Source organism: Dreissena polymorpha, chromosome 10 (assembly GCF_020536995.1).
Source record: "Dreissena polymorpha isolate Duluth1 chromosome 10, UMN_Dpol_1.0, whole genome shotgun sequence".
NCBI lineage: Eukaryota > Metazoa > Mollusca > Bivalvia > Myida > Dreissenidae > Dreissena > Dreissena polymorpha.
In genome coordinates, this window is record NC_068364.1 from 56,537,142 (window position 1) to 56,560,278 (window position 23,137).

The following is a 23,137-nucleotide window of genomic DNA, read 5'->3' on the forward strand; positions in this document are numbered from 1 at the left end:
TCATCAGGGAAGGTCATGGACTTTTTCACAAACTAATTATAATTCTTAATCACACCGCTTTATTGATATCTGTAACGCTGATATATAGAAAATAAAAGGTTACTACCTGATCTTTTTGTAATATATCAGGCAAGGCTTAACATTATATAACGGCAAGGCTTGCCGAGCCGTTATTTTATTCGTGCCGATCATGATATATTACAAAAAGATCAGGCGGTAACCTGTTTGTATATTTGTCACACCTCGTCGTTCCCGATTTCAAAGACATAATGAAAAATTCGCTAAAAGCTGCATTTTTAACGGGAAAAAATATGATTTATGTCGTTTGGCGTGTTAATAATGACGTCATGAGCTCTTGCGCTTAATATTTGTAAAGCAAGTTTTTCTGCTGTTTGTGTTGCATTTCTTCTGTTTGAAATATATAACATCTTGGTATACAAGTGTGTGTTTTGTTGAATATGATGCAATTTTACTAAAACATATTACGTTATAGTTGATTCCGAGTAATATCACCATCCTTCAAACATGACTGATAAAAGAACTTCCTGTTGACCATGATATAAATAATTTATGATACCACCGCATTGATAAATGCCTGATATAACGTTGCCTAATATATATTTTAATATCATAGTTAACAGGAAGTTCTTATATCATTCAAAGTTTGCAGTTACTTGGGATTTGAAATAAAGTCAACAATTTCTATCAACATTAATCAGTTTCAACAAAACAAACAATGTGATACCATGAACGTACATATTTTATTCTAGTTGAAAGTCAAAAATAACAAAAAAACGTTTATTATTTAAAAACAATCACCACAGCCCGCACTACAAAAGTTAAATGACGTCTTCAATGGGACAATAAATCTTAAATATCTATATAGTCATTGCACTCGCAAGTGCTGCACAGAAAAGGAAGACAACTGATAACTGTATGCTAATCCTCTACTATTTAAACAAACGATTTAACACGCTTATGTATATATTTACACCATCATCAAAATGTCAATTTCAATACACATATCCAAAATGGCGTCTCCAAACTATTCGGTGAAGTGTGCTCTTCGATTAAATTTGTCGCTGCAGTCCATTCCTGATCTCCAATTCAAGACGTTAATATTTAAAGCGAGTTTACTCTTCCCATTCGTAGTGCAAACAACTTTTTTTATCTATGCGATGTTTAAAAAAAGCGTGTTGTATTTTCGAACGCCGTTGCTACAAGTGTGTCAATGTGTAAAAGCCGCATCAGCAAAATCAGCGGGGATCCGTTCATTTTAAATTAAAAAAAATTGTTTTGCAGATATTTTAGGAAAATGTGGTATGATAAACAGAAAAACAGGTTACCTGTTATTCTCTTTATATCAGGCAACGCTATATCAGGCATTTATCAATGCGGTGGTATGATAAATTTGTTATATAAGATATAAAATACTTTAGATACAAAAGGCAACAAAACAACAAAAAACTTATTTTACAAGTATTAAGCGCACGTGATCATTACGTCAATACGAAGACGTCAAACGTTGAAAATCATTTCCATTCCCGCTAAAATGCAGCCTGTTTACGCCAAATTAGCTCATTACTCAAAATAGGACTAAGCTGCATGTGAGAAAATATGCATTGTTAATTTCTGTGTACTGAAATCGAAACCCACATTCGTTATGAAAGTTTACTTGTCATCAATAGGTGAAGATGATCTATATTAACTGTGCGTCAGACAAATAAAGGTTAACCATTGCTTTTCATAAGAAAAACAACCAACAGAACTCCAATATGATAAAAATGACTTCTTTATCATGTCTTACTTTATTTCCGTATTGCATGACATATTTCTAAATGATTTATCACACCACTCCACTAGAAACGTCGCTTTACGTTTGAAGTATTTTACAATAACGGCACGTATTTTCCGAGATGGTCACATTTCAAGAAACGCCTATGGTAATCAATATCATTCCATTTCATTAAAGCAAAACAATACAACTCAAGACCCCGTGGAGATCAGACGTCAACAGAGGCAGCGATACAACAGTATACAACGTATGCACGAGGAGATTGGGCGTCAACAGAGGCACCTATACAACAGTATACAAGGTATGCACGAGGAGATCAGACGTCAACAGAGACAGCGATACAACAGTATACAAGGTATGCACCCGGAGATCAGGCGTAAACAGAGGCAGCGATATAACAATATACAAGGTATGCACGAGGAGATCAGGCGTCAGCAGAGACAGCGATATAACAGAATACAAGATATGCACGAGGAGATCAGATGTCAAAGGAGACAGCGATACAACAGTTTACAATGTATGCACGAGGAGATCAGGCGTCAACAGAGGCAGCGATACAACAGTGTACAAGGTATGCACGAGGAGATCAGGCGTCAACAGAGGCAGCGATACAACAGTATACATGGTATGCACGAGGAGATCAGGCGTCAACAGAGGCAGCGATACAACAGTATACAAGGTATGCACGAGGAGATCAGACGTCAACAGAGGCAGCGATACAACAGTATACAAGGTATGCACGAGGAGATCAGACATCAACAGAGGCAGCGATACAACAGTATACAAGGTATGCACGAGGAGATCAGACGTCAACAGAGGCAGCGATATAACAGTATACAAGGTATGCACGAGGAGATCAGACGTCAACAGAGGCAGCGATACAACAGTATACAAGGTAGGCACGAGGAGATCAGACGTCAACAGAGGCAGCGATACAACAGTATACAAGGTATGCACGAGGAGATCAGACGTCAACAGAGGCAGCGATACAACAGTATACAAGGTATGCACGAGGAGATCAGACATCAACAGAGGCAGCGATATAACAGTATACAAGGTATGCACGAGGAGATAAGGCGTCAACAGAGATAGCGATACAACAGTATACAAGGTATGGGCGAGGAGATCGAACGTCAACAGAGGCAGCGATACAACCGTATACAAGTTATGGGCGAGGAGATCAGACGTCAACAGAGGCAGCGATACAACAGTATACAAGGTAGGCACGAGGAGATCAGACGTCAACAGAGGCAGCGATACAACAGTATACAAGGTATGCACGAGGAGATAAGGCGTCAACAGAGGCAGCGATACAACAGTATACAAGGTATGCACGAGGAGATCAGACGTCAACAGAGGCAGCGATACAACAGTATACAAGGTATGCACGAGGAGACCAGGTGTCAACAGAGACAGCGATATAACAGTATACAAGGTATGCAGGAGGATATCAGGCGTCAACAGAGGCAGCGATACAACAGTATACAAGGTATGCACGAGGAGATCAGACGTCAACAGAGGCAGCGATACAACAGTGTACAAGGTATGCACGAGGAGATCAGACATCAACAGAGGCAGCGATACAACAGTATACAAGGTAGGCACGAGGAGACCAGGTGTCAACAGAGACAGCGATATAACAGTATACAAGGTATGCAGGAGGATATCAGGCGTCAACAGAGGCAGCGATACAACAGTATACAAGGTATGCACGAGGAGATCAGACGTCAACAGAGGCAGCGATACAACATTATACAAGGTATGTACGAGGAGATCAGACGTCAACAGAGGCAGCGATACAACAGTATACAAGGTGTGCACCCGGAGATCAGGCGTCAGCAGAGACAGCGATATAACTGAATACAAGGTATGCACGAGGAGATCAGACGTCAACAAAGGCAGCGATACAACAGTATACAAGGTATGCACGAGGAGATCAGGCGTCAACAGAGGCAGCGATACAACAGTATACAAGGTATGCACGAGGAGATCAGGCGTCAACAGAGGCAGCGATACAACAGTATAAAAGGTTTACACGAGGAGATCAGGCGTCAGCAGAGACAGCGATATAACAGTATACAAGATATGCACGAGGAGATCAGGCGTCAACAGAGGCAGCGATACAACAGTTTACAAGGTATGCACGAGGAGATCAGGCGTCAACAGAGGCAGCGATACAACAGTATACAAGATATGCACGAGGAGATAAGGCGTCAACAGAGGCAGCGATACAACAGTATACAAGGTATGCACGAGGAGATCAGGCGTCAACAGAGGCACCTATACAACAGTTAACAAGGTATGCACGAGGAGGTCAGACGTCAACAGAGACAGCGATACACCAGTATACAAGGTATGCATGGGGAGATCAGGCGTCAACAGAGGCACCTATACAACAGTTAACAAGGTATGCACGAGGAGGTCAGACGTCAACAGAGACAGCGATACACCAGTATACAAGGTATGCATGGGGAGATCAGACGTCAACAGAGTCAGCGATACAACAGTATAAAAGATATGCACGAGGAGATCAGATGTCAACAGAGACAGCAATACAACAGTATACAAGGTATGCACGAGGAGATCAGATGTCAACAGAGACAGCAATACAACAGTATACAAGGTATGCACGAGGAGATAAGGCGTCAACAGAGACAGCGATACAACAGTATACAAGGTATGCACGAGGAGATCAGACGTCAACAGAGACAGCGATACAACAGTATACAAGGTATGCACGAGGAGATAAGTCGTTAAAAGAGGCAGCGATACAACAGTATACAAGGTATGCACGAGGAGATCAGGCGTCAACAGAGGCAGCGATACAACAGTATACAAGGTATGCACGAGGAGATAAGTCGTTAAAAGAGGCAGCGATACAACAGTATACAAGGTATGCACGAGGAGATCAGGCGTCAACAGAGGCAGCGATACAACAGTATACAATGTATGCACGAGGAGATCAGACGTCAACAGAGACAGCGATACAACAGTATACAAGGTATGCACGAGGAGATAAGTCGTTAAAAGAGGCAGCGATATAACAGTATACAAGGTATGCACGAGATCAGACGTCAACAGAGGCAGCGATACAACAGTATACAAGGTATGCACGAGGAGATCAGACGTCAACAGAGACAGCGATACAACAGTATACAATGTATGCACGAGGAGATCAGACGTCAACAGAGACAGCGATACAACAGTATACAAGGTATGCACGAGGAGATAAGTCGTTAAAAGAGGCAGCGATACAACAGTATACAAGGTATGCAAGAGGAGATCAGGCGTCAACAGAGGCAGCGATACAACAGTATACAAGGTATGCACGAGGAGATAAGGCGTCAACAGAGGCAGCGATACAACAGTATACAAGGTATGCACGAGGAGATCAGACGTCAACCGAGGCAGCGATACAACAGTATACAAGGTATCTATGAGGAGATCAGGCGTCAACAGAGGGGCAGCGATACAACAGTATACAAGGTATGCACGATGAGATAAGGCGTCAACAGAGGCAGCGATAAACAGTATACAAGGTATGCACGAGGAGATCAGGCGTCAACAGAGACAGCGATATAACAGTATACAAGGTATGCACGAGGAGATAAGGCGTCAACAGAGATAGCGATACAACAGTATACAAGGTATGCACGAGGAGATCAGACATCAACAGAGGCAGCGATACAACAGTATACAAGGTATGCACGAGGAGATAAGTCGTTAAAAGAGGCAGCGATACAACAGTATACAAGGTATGCACGAGGAGATCAGACATCAACAGAGGCAGCGATACAACAGTATACAAGGTAGGCACGAGGAGACCAGGTGTCAACAGAGGCAGCGATACAACAGTATACAATGTATGCACGAGGTGATCAGGCGTCAACAGAGGCAGCGATACAGCAGTATCCAATGTATGCACGAGAAGATAAGGCGTCAACAGAGGCAGCGATACAACAGTATACAAGGTATGCACGAGGAGATCAGACGTCAACAGAGGCAGCGATACAACAGTATACAAGGTATGCACGAGGAGATCAGACGTCAACAGAGGCAGCGATACAACAGTATACAAGGTATGCACGAGGAGATCAGACGTCAACAGAGGCAGCGATACAACAGTATACAAGGTATGGACGAGGCTATTGAGGTACCGTTCATACTTTTTAAGAAATCTTGTTGTGCGAATAATTGTTAATAAATAATAAACATTGTTTACTGAGAGTAAGACTATAGTAATTTAATCGTGCGAGTAGTGTATTATGGTTTGTGCTCTTAACCACACCCGCATTAATAATAATTATGATAATAACAATAAATCTACTACTTCTTCTACTACTACTACTTCAATACGCAAGGTTTCGCGGTCTCATGAGCTGACATGTTATGTTTTATCATAGTCTATGGATTCAGAGGTATATCTGGAGCTTCACTGTTAGGACATTTTCTGAGACGCTTTTTTACACAACGCGATTCGTATATCTACTATTGCATTTTAACACGACTTAAATAATGGGTTGAAACAAACTTAGGTAAGTCACGATAGAACGTCTTTAGGAAACAAATGTTGTTGGTATTGTCCGTTCACTAGTAAGTTAACATAACGACAAACTATAGAGGTAATTGCGGGACATATATGTTTCCATGTTATATTCGGTAGCATTTTATGTGCAGATAACACGATTTAACACCTTATTATTTGCTTCCATCAAAGAACCTGACCAATTTCCGATGAACTTTCTGAATGTGTGCATGTACGCATTGTTTATTGTTCTGGATTTTTGCAAAGATGGCATAAACAATTGACATACACCATAAGAGAAGACCATTGGAACAACACTTGAACATCATAAATAATCATAAAGAAGCTGCATATAATAACATTGCATACGTACATACATACGTTTTGTCTCGCATGTATTGTTCATAGACTTGAAGCATAACAATTGTTTAACAAATAATATGTTGGTTACATAATTTGCTGTTCAAACTACTTTGTAGACGACCTTAAAAATCACTCCGCCAGCTTTTTATGGCCAGTAGTAAACGCATGGACTTTACAAAATCGCTTCACCAGTAAGTAAACTTAGCAATTATAAGCGTATACTTCACAATTTCTTTGAATACTGTGTTTATATCGAAAGGTATTTTCTAAAAATCTAAATCTTGAAGGTGATAAAAGATCATTAAATCTTTATTATACATTAAACATAGGCTTAAATTGTTAATTGTTAATTCATTGTTTGGCCATTTTCATCTTATCTGAGAATTTTATATAATACCTTCAATCTTCCTTTGATTTGCAACTATTGACAATCAAATGGTTCAGACACCAACGATTTATCAATATATCAGCACAAATAAGTAAAACACCGTTCAATAAATCAAACATTACGATTTTCTCAAAAGCAACACATTTTTGATGTTGTATTTTTGGCCTGGGGCGTAGCTCTAAGGCCATAGCAATGATACGAATTTCCCAAAGGTACGATTTACCACTTGGCGGTTATTCATGCGCAATCAAAGAAGTTCTTCGCATATCTCAATAACCCGCCTTGTAAATACAGAACATCACTATATAACATGACCGTGTCATAAAACGTGTAAAAATATTATTGAAGCAAAATTGCTAAGCATTGGGTACGACAGTTTTATTATTGTTTGCATATTCATGCGATAATAAGTTCCTCACTTGATGGTCTTAGCCGAAAAGATACGAGTGTCTACGGAGACACAGTAAGAAGATTTGTATCTGATACATTGTTTGAAGACATTACATTTGGTATTTATAAACCTATTTTAAGATATTGATATTTTTTGCGTTAACGAGACATTCAAGAAAAAAGAAAATGAAAAAAAAAACAACAACACATATTCATGATCATTCTCGGAAATATACAAAGTTACCGGATATGATATTTGATTGCGCAGATCGAAGTCGCAAATCGAGCGCGAAAAGTTCTACGTGGGACAACGTACACAGTCTGTACACAGTTCTTTATCAGGGTAAAGGCCTAGTCTCACTATGATTCCGGCGGAGCCCCTTTGCGTGATCCGAGATCTACCGGGATGAACCGGGGCTCTACCGGGATGAACCGGGGCTCCATCGGGACCGACCGGGATGAACCGGGTAAAACCGGGGCTCCACCGGGAAAGTATTAAAATGTTTAATACCTCCGGGATGAACCGGTGGTCACCGGGAAGAACCGGCAACGATCGGCGCGGCACCGAAACAAACGGGACGGCGACGGGAAGAACCGGGACGGTAATGCCGTTAGAGTTCCGGTATAGCTACGGTATAAAGGAAAACAGGTGCTCTGCCGGAATGCCACCGGCATTCACCGGGGCTCCGCCGGGGTATTACCTGCGACGACCAGGGTAAAAAAAACGGAGTTGTCGTTGCTCTGCTGTGGATTGATGCCGGTATAAACACGGTGATGCTGGCGGTGCAACGGTATACCGGGGCTCTGCCGGCTTTCACCGGGGCTCAACCGGGGCAATATCGGCAACAACCGAGGCTATGCCGGGACGCTGCCGGTTTTCACCGGGGCACTACCGGCGACACCAGGGGCTCAGCCGGGGCATCACCGGGATAAACCGTAGCCAGTCCGGATTGACCGAGACTCTGCCGGGCTGTTGACCGGCTTCAACGGGGCGGCACCGGGAAATAGTTTTACTGTGTTAAAATTTCTACGAGTCAACCCGGTCCTCGCCGGCGTAAGCAAACCGGGATGGACCGGGGCTCTACCGGCAAAGGTGAGACTTTGGCTTAAGTGGATTTTCTTTTGTATACGCATTACAAAGGAGGTATGAGTGTCATCCTGATCTGATAATTATGTAATAGAAAGCTATTTTAAGCGATTGATAGTTATTTATTTGACGCCAACAAAAACTGTTTTTGTTGCTGTATATCTTCACCGCCTATGTAGACGAACCTCTACCAGATTTGTAGAGTTGACCAAAAGGTTATCGTTCCCACAACCAGTATCGTGTTGTCCTCCACCGTCTATGTACACTGTAGTATATACACAACTATTGTGTTGTCTTACAGTCTCTGAGCTTCTGCACTCAACCGCGTGGGTCAATCCGTATAAATTCGGACAAAGGGAGAAATTCGGACAAAACATCGTTAATGCATTTTACGTCACACATAACCTAGCTAGAGGCCTTCGGCGCCTACATCGCTTTGATAAGATATATACGTTTGGCGTTTACATGCACACTCTGCCTCGTACCGATAAAGTTTGAATATATACCTCGCTTCATGACCACTTTATATTGCCATCTTATCAGTCGCCCTAAAACTGATAACAGTTGATGTCATGCTTTTAAGTCGCTCTACATTTGTTAAACACTACCTGTTTATGATTGAACGAAAATGACAGCGTTAAGGCTCTCAGTGTTATTTACAATTTTGGTGCTAATTCGCTTCGAAAGAACGGATGGAATAAGTTATGGTAAGTATTGTATTTATACTATTTATATAAAATCCACAAATACAATTATTGCATTTAAAATCACCATATATTTTATAGAATATTTTTTATAAACATCGTTTGTTAAAGAATATAGTATGGCATAACATTTAATTGTTGGTATTTATATATTAATAAACATTTTTTAATGAGACCGATATGACAGAAAATTATAATTTAATACATAAAAGCTGTTTGTTCCGCTTCCGGTTAAAATTTTAACACGTGCACTGAAAATGAAATCTATGAAATTAAATAAACGCGAGTGATCTGAGTGCAATCTGTGTTTCGAATGGATGGATTATATTGATATGGACTATTGCACGAGAGTCAAGTATATAACTTTTGTTAAATGTGCTATGCATGTCATATATCTATATTCACGCGGGTGGGGTATTTCAATATTAAAAATCTCATAAATTTATATATAGCAAAAACATAAATTAATATATAGCAATCACAAAACTTATCAAAAGCTGACATACAAGTTCTTTCCTGTCAGCCTATTACCTGTTACCCGTTATGTGCGGTAAATTTATCACGCATGATCAATTTGTCTAATTGAGTATAAAGAAGTATAAATAAGTTGCTTCGCTCCGAAAAATCGTTGTAACCTCATAAATACCACGGAGAGAATCAGGTTTAACCTAATAACCTAATGAAGGAAACAACAATGAACAAGAGACAACACTCATCCACGACAAGTGAGAGCAACGCAGCCGATGCAACCGATGCTAGACGTGCATGTGTTCGAAACACCAGACCCAAATAAACAAAACAAACAGAACGAAAAAAAGTGTTCTAAAAAGTCGAAAACGGAACTAGAGAAACAATCTCAGAAAAGCATGACGGACTTTATACATAGCGGTGCAACTAAAGCCACGACATGTCAAACTGAAACACCAATCGAAAAACGCCTAGACGAAATTATTGATACATTGTCAAATATGCTGACAAAAACTGACACACCATTGATTAAAACCATAATTAAGGGTACACTTTAGGTAATGAAAAACAAGTTCCCTGTAAGAGTGTTAAGAACATTAGAAGTAATGGAAGGAAGCTCTTTTGAAAGCAAAAACGAAATAGAAGACATAAAAAGAACAAGTAAAGACGAACGGAGCGAAATTGATGCCCTGAAAAAAAAACGCAGCAAGACACAGAATGCAGTCACAATTTCAGTCTTAACGATCTTGACGGACGAAGGAATAGCGTCCGAATTTCTGGCCTAGCCAACGACTCTGACCAACAAACATCCATGGCTGTGACCAACGAAACGTTATCGCTGTTAAGTCAAAAGCTTTGCCTGAAACTCGAAAGTAAAGACGTCGACGTTGCCCATCGTCTCAGAAAATATACCCCAAATAAAAACAGGCAGATAATCGTGAAACTTGTCAGGCGGCAAACACAAATCGACATAATGCAAGCTCATAGAAGGTACGGGCGTTTTAATTTACGAGGACCTACCAAAGATCAATGCGGAAGTGTTTGAATCATTGCGTCTAAAGGAACCCGGGTTGTTGGAGAGGGCCTGGTTCCGCGACGGAAAATTATTTGTTCGCTACCGAGGACAAGATCGTACCGAGCTAGCATCGTTTGACAAGCACAAATTATGGCTTGCAAAGCCATGGTAAAACAAAAATAATGTGACTACCAGAACAACATATGCCCGAAAAGTGTCAGAAAGCAACAACTCACGATAATTAAACAAAACATAAACAATAGAACTGTGGCAATAAACCTGATCCCGGACTTTGCATACTCTCCTTAATATACTCAGTGTGTTTTCCCCCTACAGGAATGTTGTTTTGCTGCATCTATTACATGTTTTTATAACATTTTCTTTTGTTACTATGACATGTAACTAACAAAACACATAGACACAGACAACCACACGCATGCAACCCCAAACACACACGCACGTACACGAACGAACGCACGCACTTACGTATGAACGCTCGCGCAGGCGCACACACAAACTCACACTCACACGCACACACTCAACAGACGCCTTTTGCACATGCGTGCAAAAACGTCCATTGAAAAGCTTATTCTGTAATACACTCATAACAACATGCGCAACCACCATGAGAATATAGAAAAAATCATCCATATTCAAGTATCTAAAGTTATTCATATTTTTTGTGTGTACTACACAATATAGAATATTTTTTCAATGTGAAATGCGATTTTGTATATATTTGTATGTTGTAACCTTTTCACACTGACCAAGATTTTTCGTTCGTTGGGGACGGCATTGGAACCATCAGCTAAACACATCAAACGAAGCACGTTTTTCGCAAGATCGTTTTCAAACAGCCCCCCGAGTTTGCTCAACCCTTTAAAAGCATCAAATATAAAATCAAGTTTAAAATGCGATCATTCAATTATTGATATATCACTCGAATTTAATACAATTTAACATGGTTAAGGTCTGTGGAAATTTAACAACTCTCTCCTGAACGAAATCGAATTTCCTAACTGTGTAAATAATGTAATATATGAAATAAAAATCAATATTGTTTGCCAGTCTATAACATAGATAATATTCAGACCATTAATAACAGTGATAAATATTTTACTATAAATAACCAACTTTTTTTTAGAAACGTTATTAATGGAAATTAGAGGGAAAACTATTTAATATTCAAGTCATAAAAATAATTTAAACACTACATCGTAACACAAACTGTTAATAGGAATCGAACACCTTGAGTCAAATAAAGAACATCTTAACAATTTGATTATGGAACTAAATTATGTAAGAGATATAAAAGTTAAAGGAAATAGTATGTGGTCAAAAAGAAAATGGACTGAACAGGGTGAGAAAACAACTAACTTCTTTTGCTTATTAGAAAAAACACCACAATACTAACAAAAACAAACCATTTATCCAAATATTCATAAAGAAACTTCAGATTTCTATAAAACACTATATGAAAAAGAAGGAAACAATCAAATCATATCCTTAATGATTTACAACATAAACATTTGAATTAACTAAATTTAACGCAATCAATAACTCTCGAAGGCTCATTGATATTTGCGGAAATTACCATAACTCTGAAAACTATGAAAAAACGATAAAAGCCCGGGTGCAGATGGATTTACAACATTTTTTTAAAAGTCTTCTGAAATAAAATAGGAATGTTTGTATTTTGACTCCTTTAGTTTGCATACGCTAAAAACTCTTTTTCTGGTACACAAAAGCAGGGGGTTATAATATGTATTCCCAAATAAAACAATCCAATACACTGTCTACGAAATTGGAGGCCTACCACTCTGCTAAATAACGTTAACTTTATAAAATAGCATCTGGGTCAATTGTGAATCGATTAAAACCATGCCTACAAACACTTATATCAAAAAACCAAACTGGCTTTGTTTCAGGCCGATTCATAAGAAAAACCACACGTCTCTTATATGCTATAATGAATGACACCAAAAATAATAAAAAAACCTGGACTTAGTAGAGATTTCGAAAAAGCATTTGATTTATTGTCTTTTGTATCGAACAAACCTTTAACTTGTTTAATTTTGGACAAAGCTTTAAACGTTGTATTTCGATTTGTTTTGGAAAATACACAAAGCTCTGTTCAGTTTTTCAATTGGCCGCGGCTGTAGACAGGGATATACTATTTCGCCGTATATATTTTTATACTATGTGCAGAACTCCTCGCAATAAATATCAAAAATTTTAAAGATATAAAAAACATTACGGTTAACGGACTAGAATATAAGATATCTCAGTTTGCTGATGACACTACTTTGTAACTAGGTTCTGAACATTCTTTTCATTCTGCTTTAAATATGCTCCAGGATTTTGCATAATTTTCTGGTTTAAATGTAAATTTTTATAAGAAACATGTTATCTGGATCGGAGCTCTAAAATATAATACTCGGTCCATCAAGACAAAATATAAACTCACGTAGGGTACGACAAGATTTTAATTGATAGGTATTATTTTCGATGTTGATCTTAAACTTTTGTCTGAATTAATTTTTTCTGAAAAATTCACTAAAGCAAATACTGTTATTAATCAAAGGAAAAAAAGAAAACTCACTCCTATTGGTAGAATTACCGTAATCGAATCACTCATTTTACCATTGTATACGCGCTGCTTTCTTTCAATACCCACTCCAAAAAGATATCATAGATAATTTAAATAAATTGATTTTTGATTTTGTTTGGGAAAACAAACCTTATTTAATTAAAAGTTTAACATTTATTCAAAGCTATGACAAGGGTGAACTCCAGATGGTAGATATGTATGCATACCTTAAAAATAATAAGCTGTCTTGGCTGATAAAACTATATGTATATAGCGAAAGTAAATGTATTTTTCTTATTCGATCTATGATAGATGTAGGTAAACTTTTATACCGGAATACATAACACTGTAAACATGAACAATTCTATTGAACATCAATTTTGAAATGAGGTATTCTCCTGTTAGAAACAGCTTTAAAAATCTGTAAACATGCATGTTGTAGACAAAATTCTTAATATGCCTTTGTTTTATAATAAAAACTTACAAATATGTAATGAACCATTGTTTTTGAAACACTGAACGACATATGTATAAAATGTGTGAGGGATAAAGCCATCGATTCAAAATCCTTTTTGAATAACAAGAAACCGTCGGAGATGGGTGATGCTCCCCTAAGGTTTTATTTGGTCACAAGTTTGCACTTAATATTCAGATAAAAGGAAACGTCTTGAGGGCACAGTAGTTGGGGGGACAATACATTTTTATAGAAAATTTTAAAGGGCCATAACTCTGTGAAAAATTATCCGACCAGAACCCGCTGGTAATATGAACATCTCCTTTTGGTAGTGAAGCTTCTCAAAAAGTTTCATTGAATTCCGGTCATTAGTTTCTGAGATAGCCCGGACACAAATTGTGCACGGACGGACACACAGACATACGGACGGACAGACGAAGCGGCGACTATATGCTCCCCCCAAAAAAAAATTTGGGGGAGCATAAAAATGATCACTCGAAAGGCCATAAATTTCATCCTCTATGAAGGACTAGTAAAATCAGTAAAAACACTGTTTAATGAATGAATTCTTAATTTAAAAAAAAACGAGGTGCAAATATCTGGTCCAAAATTTATGGTGGGCCATGATAGCAATGACAAGTCGATTTATAACAAACTTATTAAACGGGAGGTTGAGCCTATATGTAAAAGCAAATGGGCCTATCGCATACGAAGAATGAAAACATATTTTTAGAACAGTATTCAGCATAACAAGGGACAGTTACATACAATGGTTTCAAGTAAGAATTATTTATAATATTCTAGGTACAAACTCTTTAATGTTCAAAATGAAATTGTTGAAAAAAAAGCAAAGCATATGTACGTAGAAACTCTCATGCACCTGTTTTGGAACTGCCATAATGTAAAGAGCTTAATTGAGAAAATAAACGAAACATTGTTCATTAAAAGGCTTACAAATTGTATATCGGAACTAGACTGCAAAACATTTATGTTAGGTAGTACCAAACAAGAAAAACTAACTCTTAACATGTTACACGTTAAAGTGAAAAGAAACATTTTTAAATGTAGAAAAGATAATTGTATTCCAAATTAGGACGGTTTTTTACACAGTTTAGCTTTCTCCTACGAAGTATATATTTCATTTAACATATCGGAAATAGAAGCAACACCGTGGTCACTGATAAGAAATTTTTATGAACCAATTTTACTTATATAGACAGGAAAGCATAATGCTAGTTTTTTTAATGCAATACATATTATAAATCTTATATATTCCAATTCAGGTCGATGTAACTCGATATTTTTGTAAGACAAACTTTAATTGCTATTAATTCTATTTCAATGTATAAACGTGTTTGTGTATATACTCTTTAAAGTACTCCACAAAACATGTTTTATCCACTATATTAACCTTCTTTTATTACATATTTTGTATATGCTTCTTTGACAATTACATTGGAATTCCAATGAAAATTCGCAATAAACTATAATTGATTGCTCATATTGTATCATCCGTGTATTTGTCTCTTTCTACATATGGCATAATACATTGTCCATGTATATGTGATTGATACATTACAATAAAAAAATTATAGATGGAAAAAAATACAAAAAGTGCTGGGAAGTAAAACACAACAATACAATAACACTAACACACATATTTACAGTTTTTAATCAATAGCGTGCGTATATACCATATTCTCTGGAGATGCAAAATGCAGAGGGATTTTGTTTTGGCGTTCTTCGTCCGTCCGTCCATACGTCCGTTCGTCAGTCAATCTGTCCGTCAGTCTTACCATTTGCAGGTCCATAACTCAGAAACAACATAAGATTTCAACATACAAATTACTGGGTGTATAGACATACATGTGAAGAAGTGTTGTTCAAGCAAACTATAACCCTACACTTTTTAAAGTGATAGTATGGTTATCTAACAGTATATGCTATGTTTATAGTCGTCTATCGCAACCGTTGTTTATTTTTGGTGTTTTCACTTCAAATACACTTATATTTGTTAATGCAGCATCAACACACTAAAACAATATCCCGGAAAGAGGAAAGTAATGCATTTGAATATCAAGCGCACTTTCGTTTTGACAACTGAGGACAGAAATGATTCGATGTACGATGTGAATCTAAATTTAGTTAAAGTGCAGATTCGTTCATACGACACAAGGACACACTTTTGTTGTAGGGATCATTTTGACTTAGAGGACAGGGTGAGTCATGTAAAATATCGAATATAATATATATTTTTATAAACGACTGGTAGCATAATGAGTTGCAGATAATTGGTCAGTTGCCACATTTTAATTAACTCTTTTGATCTGCTAATTCTTTTCAGCTCAATTCAACAGTGAAAAATGCCCATAATATCACTTTAAATAAGAGTGATTGCCATGCGTTGTTTTATATGATGTAACCCTTCAATCAACACAATAAACAACATGGGGATATCACTTCAACAAATCTTCTTGTTTCTATAAGCATTATCTGTCTGTTCCATATACATATTTGGGTATCAGTGGCTACGGTATTGTTTTTTAAGACCGAATTGAAAATATTATATTTTATGGACATATACCAAATTAGCGTACAGTTTGAATAGAAAGTTCGTAGTGTTATAGTTCTGCTTAAATATGTTATTTGCATAGAATTCTTATTGATTAAACACTTTTGGAATAAGGTTCATACATTTATTTCCCATCTCAAAAGTGATAATTTAAAGATTTCGAAATTATCATTTATTTAAGAACATTCATTGAAAATTTAACGACGGGGAGTTTACATGAATATAAAGAAAATTAAAAACTGTTAGAAAGAAAGATGATTTATGATGGTCAAAACAGTTTGGGTTCATGATATGATTATATACTCTTATTGATTTGATTAAACATGAAACAGTTAAGTATCAATGTTAATTGTATGCAGTAATGCACTGTATATGAATATGTTGTGTCGGGTGATTTGTTAGCAAATTGTTTTGCAATCGGTTCCTTGCCATAAAAGTACCGATTGCTATACTGCTAGTGCATCTGTAGTTTCAAATTTGTTTATATAAGTTTTATCCCTGGTTGGTCAATTTTGTCTTTTATACACCAACAGACGCGGATGATTATTCTTTTTAAATATATTTTTAGAAACCATGAATGAGTTCTGTTTATATTTCAAATTACATAAATGATGTATTTTATTTTTCAAAGGCATAGTGAGTATTGTTACTATACATCGTTCAGAATATATGGATAGTTATTGTTATATTTCAGAGGACATGGACGACTATTGTTGGTCTCGCATTTCCATGAACGATGATAATCAACTTTCACTTTACATTCCCGGGAATGAAGAATGTGAGGTGACCATAACAACGACATGCCATTTTCCAAACATGATGCTATATTTCCAGAGGTTTTCAGTAGACTGCTTGTACGGAACTGTCACCATAAGGAATCAATATGGCGAGCCATCATCTGGTAAATTAAAAACTATACTCACATTTTTAAACAAAATTTAAATAACCGATAGCATAAAATGTACTATGACATACATACTTCTTTTTGCGCAAGATTCAACGCATGTGCTTGTGTTGTAATAACACCTTTGTAGTACAAAATACAGAACAATGTTAAGTATATTTTCATACAACATCTCTAGGCATAATTGCTATTAAAAAAAACCCATAGATTTACTTTATTGCTCACGATTATTTTCGCATATTTGTTAATGAAATTATATTTAAATTTATTGCAATATAACATCTTAGAGATTAAGTTTGTTTTAGGCCCATTATGTTAGCAATTTTTTTTTATATTCCTGTTTAGGACAACCACAGTTTATGAGGTGACGTGCTTTATTTGATTATTTAACTGTTTATCTTTTTTTCTTTAAAGGCCTCCCGGAAAGTCTTTGCGGTAACGTTTCAAGCAGTCAAGTCTACACACACAATGGTGACGTCAAGATAAAATTTATTCCCGAAAATGGATGGACCTACGCCTCCTTCTCTTTGATCGTGACGCTATATTCGGATTCAAGTAATGCGATAACATAAGCGTCTGCGTTTAATCCTGTTTATCCGAATATGTTCCTTTATTCGGTTAGTTGACTAAATTTGTATCTCTGCAAAGCAGCCATTTCATCAAGTTTAATATGATCCGGAACATCATGTTATGTTTTACTGTACACAAGAATTATATTATCTTATTAGACAAACCATCTGATCAGTGCACATACGCGTTTTGTTTTCTATACAGACTGGTCATTGAAGAATTCTAACACCAGGCACAGTTTAAGCCATCATTATTTTGACCCTAATATGTGTTTTCCTGATTTACTGGAACCCCATTGTAGTCACAGTGCAGGGGCGATTTTGAGAAGTGACATAGATGTAGAGGAAACAGTTAAATCATAATTTTATAAATTAATGTACTGTTCATATTACATATTTCATGGAAATGAAGTTCTTTAAACCAAAACAATTAGGATTGCTATATCTCTTCGTGAAGTATGACAGTGAGTGTATTTGGTGCATTATAAATAAAGAAGTAATTAAACTCCTGAAGCTTCACAGAGCAATTTGTTTTTGGCCTGGGGCGTAGCCCCAAGGCCATAGTAATGATACAAATTTCTGAGACAGTCACAATTAGCTGGCTGCCAAAACCCGAATTCCCAAAACTCCAATTTACCCCTTAATTCATGCGCAATAAAAGAAGTTCTTCGCATATATCAGTAATCCGCCTTGTAAATACAGAACATCACTATATGACGTGACCGTCTGATAAAAAAATATTATTGAAGCAAAATTGCTAAGCATTGGTAACGACATAGTTTTTATTGTTTGCATATTTATGTGAGAATAAGTTCCTCACTTGACGGTCTAGGCCGAAAAGATACGAGTATATACGTAGACAGTAAGAAGAATTGTTTTCTGCTACATTGTTTGAAGACATTATATATGGTATTTATAAACATATTTTAAGATATTGTTATTTTATTTTGCGTTAACGAGACATTCAAGAAAAAAGAAAATGAAAAAAACAACAACAAATATTCATAATTATTCTCGGAAATATACGAAGACCCCGGATATAATATTTCACTGCGCAGATCGAGGACACAGATATCTACGTGAGAGAACGTACACAATATGTACGCCGTCCTTTATCAGGGTAAAGGCCCAGTCTCACTATGATGCCGGCAGAACCCCGGTGCGTGATCCGGAATCTACCGGTATGAACCAAAACTCTACCGGGATTAACCGGGGCTCCACCGGGGACGACCGGGGAAAACCGGGGCTCAACCGGGAAAGTATTAAAAAGTTTAATACCTCCTGGATGAACCAGGCCTCACCAAGAAGGACCGGCAACGACCGTCGCGGCACCAGAAACATATAATCAACAGAGAAGACATTGTCAAAGAGAAGAGGGCCTTTTACGACAAATGTAGATTTCCATATCTTGTTGGAGCAGTGGATGGGACCTTAATTCCAATCACTACTCCAACTGTGGATGAGGAAGTCTACATTTGTCGTAAAGGTTATCACGCCATCAACTGCCAGGCCATAGTTAACACAAGTTTGAAGTACGTATACACTCTTAAATTAATGTACCAACTCTGTTTTTATTAAACAATTAGATCATATTTTGTTGTGAAATGCATTACCATTGTAAAGTACAAATATCTTAAATCACTTCACCTATTTATTTCCTTTCTAGTTTGACATATTCCAAAACGTTCCAGTGGTACAACACTATAATAATAATATACAACTATGAGTTAATATTGGACCTGAACTCAGGGGTGGGGCGGTCTTTGAGAATTCAAGAAATAAGGTAAAATAAATAATTCTTTATGTATCAGATACTAGTTACCATAATTATAAGTGCACAATGGGATAACACTATTGCCTGTTGCATATTGTTAATAATTGAAAAGGATGAAAATACCAAAAATTGTAAAAAAATTGTGACCTATGATACTCTTACTCATGTCTTAGTATCAATCGCTCACCACTACTGAAGGTGAGCAAGAAGTCAAAGGCTTACAGAGGAAAACTGGCCAATTAATCTGACCGCTGTGATATTACATTGTTGTTAAAAACGACGTAAAATCCAAACAACAAAACCAAAAATGCATTACTACTACAACTATAATTAACTGACACATTAAAAAAGGACATGAATATAATGTTACAGATACAAAGGCTATATAATGTTATTTATAAGTTGTGATTTGATTTTACATGTTTCACTCTAGGGACATCTTGATGCTACTCCAAATGTCATTCTCCTGGGCGAGAGTGGCTACGCCCTTAGTCCTTGCCTACTCTCCCCCATAAGAAATCCCCGTACCCAACAGGAAGAGCGGTACAACCGCAGACACAAGAGGGGTCGGGGAGTTGTGGAACGGGGATTTAGAATATTAAAGTAAAGATACAGGTATAACTAGATCTGTGTTTGTAAAACACAATGCCCCCTACTGCTCCGCTTTGAAGCTATATATTTGACCATTGACCTTGAAGGATGACCTTGACCTTTCACCACTAAAAATGTGCAGCTCCATGAGATACACATGTGTGCCAAATATCAAGTTGCTATCTTCAATATTGCAAAAGATATGACCAAGGTTAAAGCTTTGGGGCAGAATGACAGACAGACAGACAGGCCAACAACAATATACCCCCGATCATCCTATCCGGGGGCATAAAAAGATTTCTTCTTCCTATCATAGATATTCTTATTTTACATATCAAACAAATATATTGTGAAATCAAATATCCCAAGTAATACCCTGTGTACTTTAAATAACAAATGTTATACACAGAACATTATTGTTTAAGCATTAATTGCTATATTTATAAACTTATTATATATTTAAATTAAAAAAGATTGTGCATTTTCTTTATACCTGGGAATGCCCAAATTTCGTCCTGCAAACATGTATTATGAGTGTATCACAGACATGTTTTCATGTCTACCATGTTAAAATAACCTAATAAAGCAATTGAAATGTAATACAAATAATCGGACAATAATAACAGTTGTTCTACTGGAATATATAATATCAATTTGATGCTTATCTCAGAACTGACCAGTTCAATGGAGAATAGAAAGTTTAAGGAGTATTCATTATCATGTGTTTCCTTACTTATAGATGTCTACATCGATCAGGGGGTGTTCTGCCCTATAAGCCACATCAGTGTGCGGCCTTGTTTGTTGCGTGCTGCCGCCTGCATAATCTTCTGATGTAAAATGACCTTGAAGGATGACCTTGACCTTGAACTTCAACCACTCAAAATGTGCAGCTTCATGATTATGCCGCTTTGAATTTTTTAATATTTTGTTTAACCTTTGACCTTGAAGGATGACCTTAACCTTATAGGATGACCTTGACCTTGAACTTCCACCACTCAAAATGTGCAGCTTTATGATAACGCTGCTTTGATTTTTTTTTTTACCTTTGACCTTGAAGGATGACCTTGACCTTGAAGAATGACCTTAACCTTGAACTTCCACCACTCAAAATGTGCAGCTTCATGAGAACGCCGCTTTGAAATTAAAAAAAAGACCTTTGACCTTGAAGGATGACCTTGAAGGATGACCTTGACCTTGAACTTCCATCTTTCAAAATGTGCAGCTTCATCAGAACGCCGCTTTGAATTTTTTTAAATTTTTTTTTTACCTTGAAGGATGACCTTGACCTTAAACTTCCACCATTCAAAATGTGCAGCTTCATAAGATACACATGCATGCCAAATATCAAGTTGCTATCTTTAATTTTGAAAAAGTTATGGCCAATGTTAAAGTTTTCGGACGGACAGAAACCATAAATTTGACATTAGACCTTAAAGGATGACCCTGACCTTGACTTTTCACCACTCAAAATGTGCAGCTCCATGAGATACACATGCATGCCAAATATCTAGTTGCTATCTTCAAAAGTGAAAAAGTTATGACCAATGTTAAAGTTTTTTTCGGACGGACGGACAGACTGACTGACATACTGACGGACAGTTCAACTGCTATATGCCACCCTACCGGGGGCATACAAATTTTTTTTTAGGGGTGGGGAGGGGGGGAGTATATTGTGAGGGTGTGGTGGTCATTTGTTAGATGATCTTTAATTAAAAAATAATAATAATGGGGGATAGCATTGATACTTTATGAGAGAAGTGGACCCAAACGCAAAACTTAACCGGACGCCGACGCCAAGGTGATGACAATAGCTCATATTTTTTTTTCAAAAAAAAGATGAGCTTAAAAAAGGAATTAAATATTAATTGATATAAGATTTACAAAACAAATGTGGAAATTTAAGCATGTTGATACCCAATATTTTCTTGCATTGGTCTCTTGAGTGGACCAGTATCAACCCCTCCACCTGGAACACCTACCAATCTCGATTTGGGCACTAAGGACAAAAGCTGGAAAAAGAATACATCTATACATCATTCTGAAAAAGACTGGGTTTTTGTGGCAAAATTAAAATAATAATATGAACCTCGGACAAATGCTAGATCTGCATCATTATTTAATTCGCAATTGGTAATGTTTACAATATAACTACCTTCTCCTCCAAAACTGACAAATGCAGTTTTTTGGGAAGAGCTGCCTCCCCAGAACTCTCCATAAAACGCCGCCTCTTGCCATCCTTCATGATGGTCCGGCTCTAACAGGAATAAAAGATAATTTGAAATAATTTATGATTAAATGGTCTCCCTCCTCTGAATAGTAACAGTATAGTAACATGTCATTTCCTTTCAACTACATAAAAAATTATAATACTGAATTCAAATGTTAATCATGATTTTTTCAGTGATTATTCAACAAAAAAATCAATGTGTCAAATGCTTATTGAATGCATTAAAAGTGTGAAAAGGGAATACAAATGAATGGTAATGGTGGATTTGAGCTTATACATGTATCCTGACACTTACATAACCGCGATTCGACTAAAAAACCTAACCAAACACAAGTTTATTTTCTATGTCGACTCACCTGTTCAAATTGATTAATCTATATACATGGAGTAGGAATATTTACTCCTTGCTATGCATAATACATTTTAATTGTATAAATAAACAAATAAGTAATTGTTTAAATAAATAAGTAAGATTCTAACTTTTGTTCTATCTTTAAAGTGATTTTTATGTTTGTCCTTAAACTTTTAAGTTATTCATGTCATATGTTTCTGACATGGGCCTGTCTAGTAAAGTTGTTAGTAATTGTTATTGGCTTTACGGCAAGTTGAAGTTTAAGTACTGCTTAGTTATTCATTTCTAAAACGTTAGTACTATCATGTCATTATGGATTCTTCTTCCTTTACAAACATATAGGGTATATATTTACCTTCCAATCACACC

At 36.9% G+C, this 23,137-nt stretch overlaps 1 long non-coding RNA gene across 1 annotated transcript; it reads left to right on the forward strand.

Annotated features, from left to right (window-relative positions):
• Positions 1-9,074: 9,074 nt before the first annotated feature.
• LOC127847661 (uncharacterized) lies at positions 9,075-18,331 on the forward strand. The gene is made up of 3 exons (XR_008034104.1): positions 9,075-9,255; positions 17,046-17,252; positions 17,670-18,331. It is a non-coding gene; the product is annotated as an uncharacterized LOC127847661 (long non-coding RNA).
• The last annotated feature ends 4,806 nt before the right edge of the window (positions 18,332-23,137 follow it).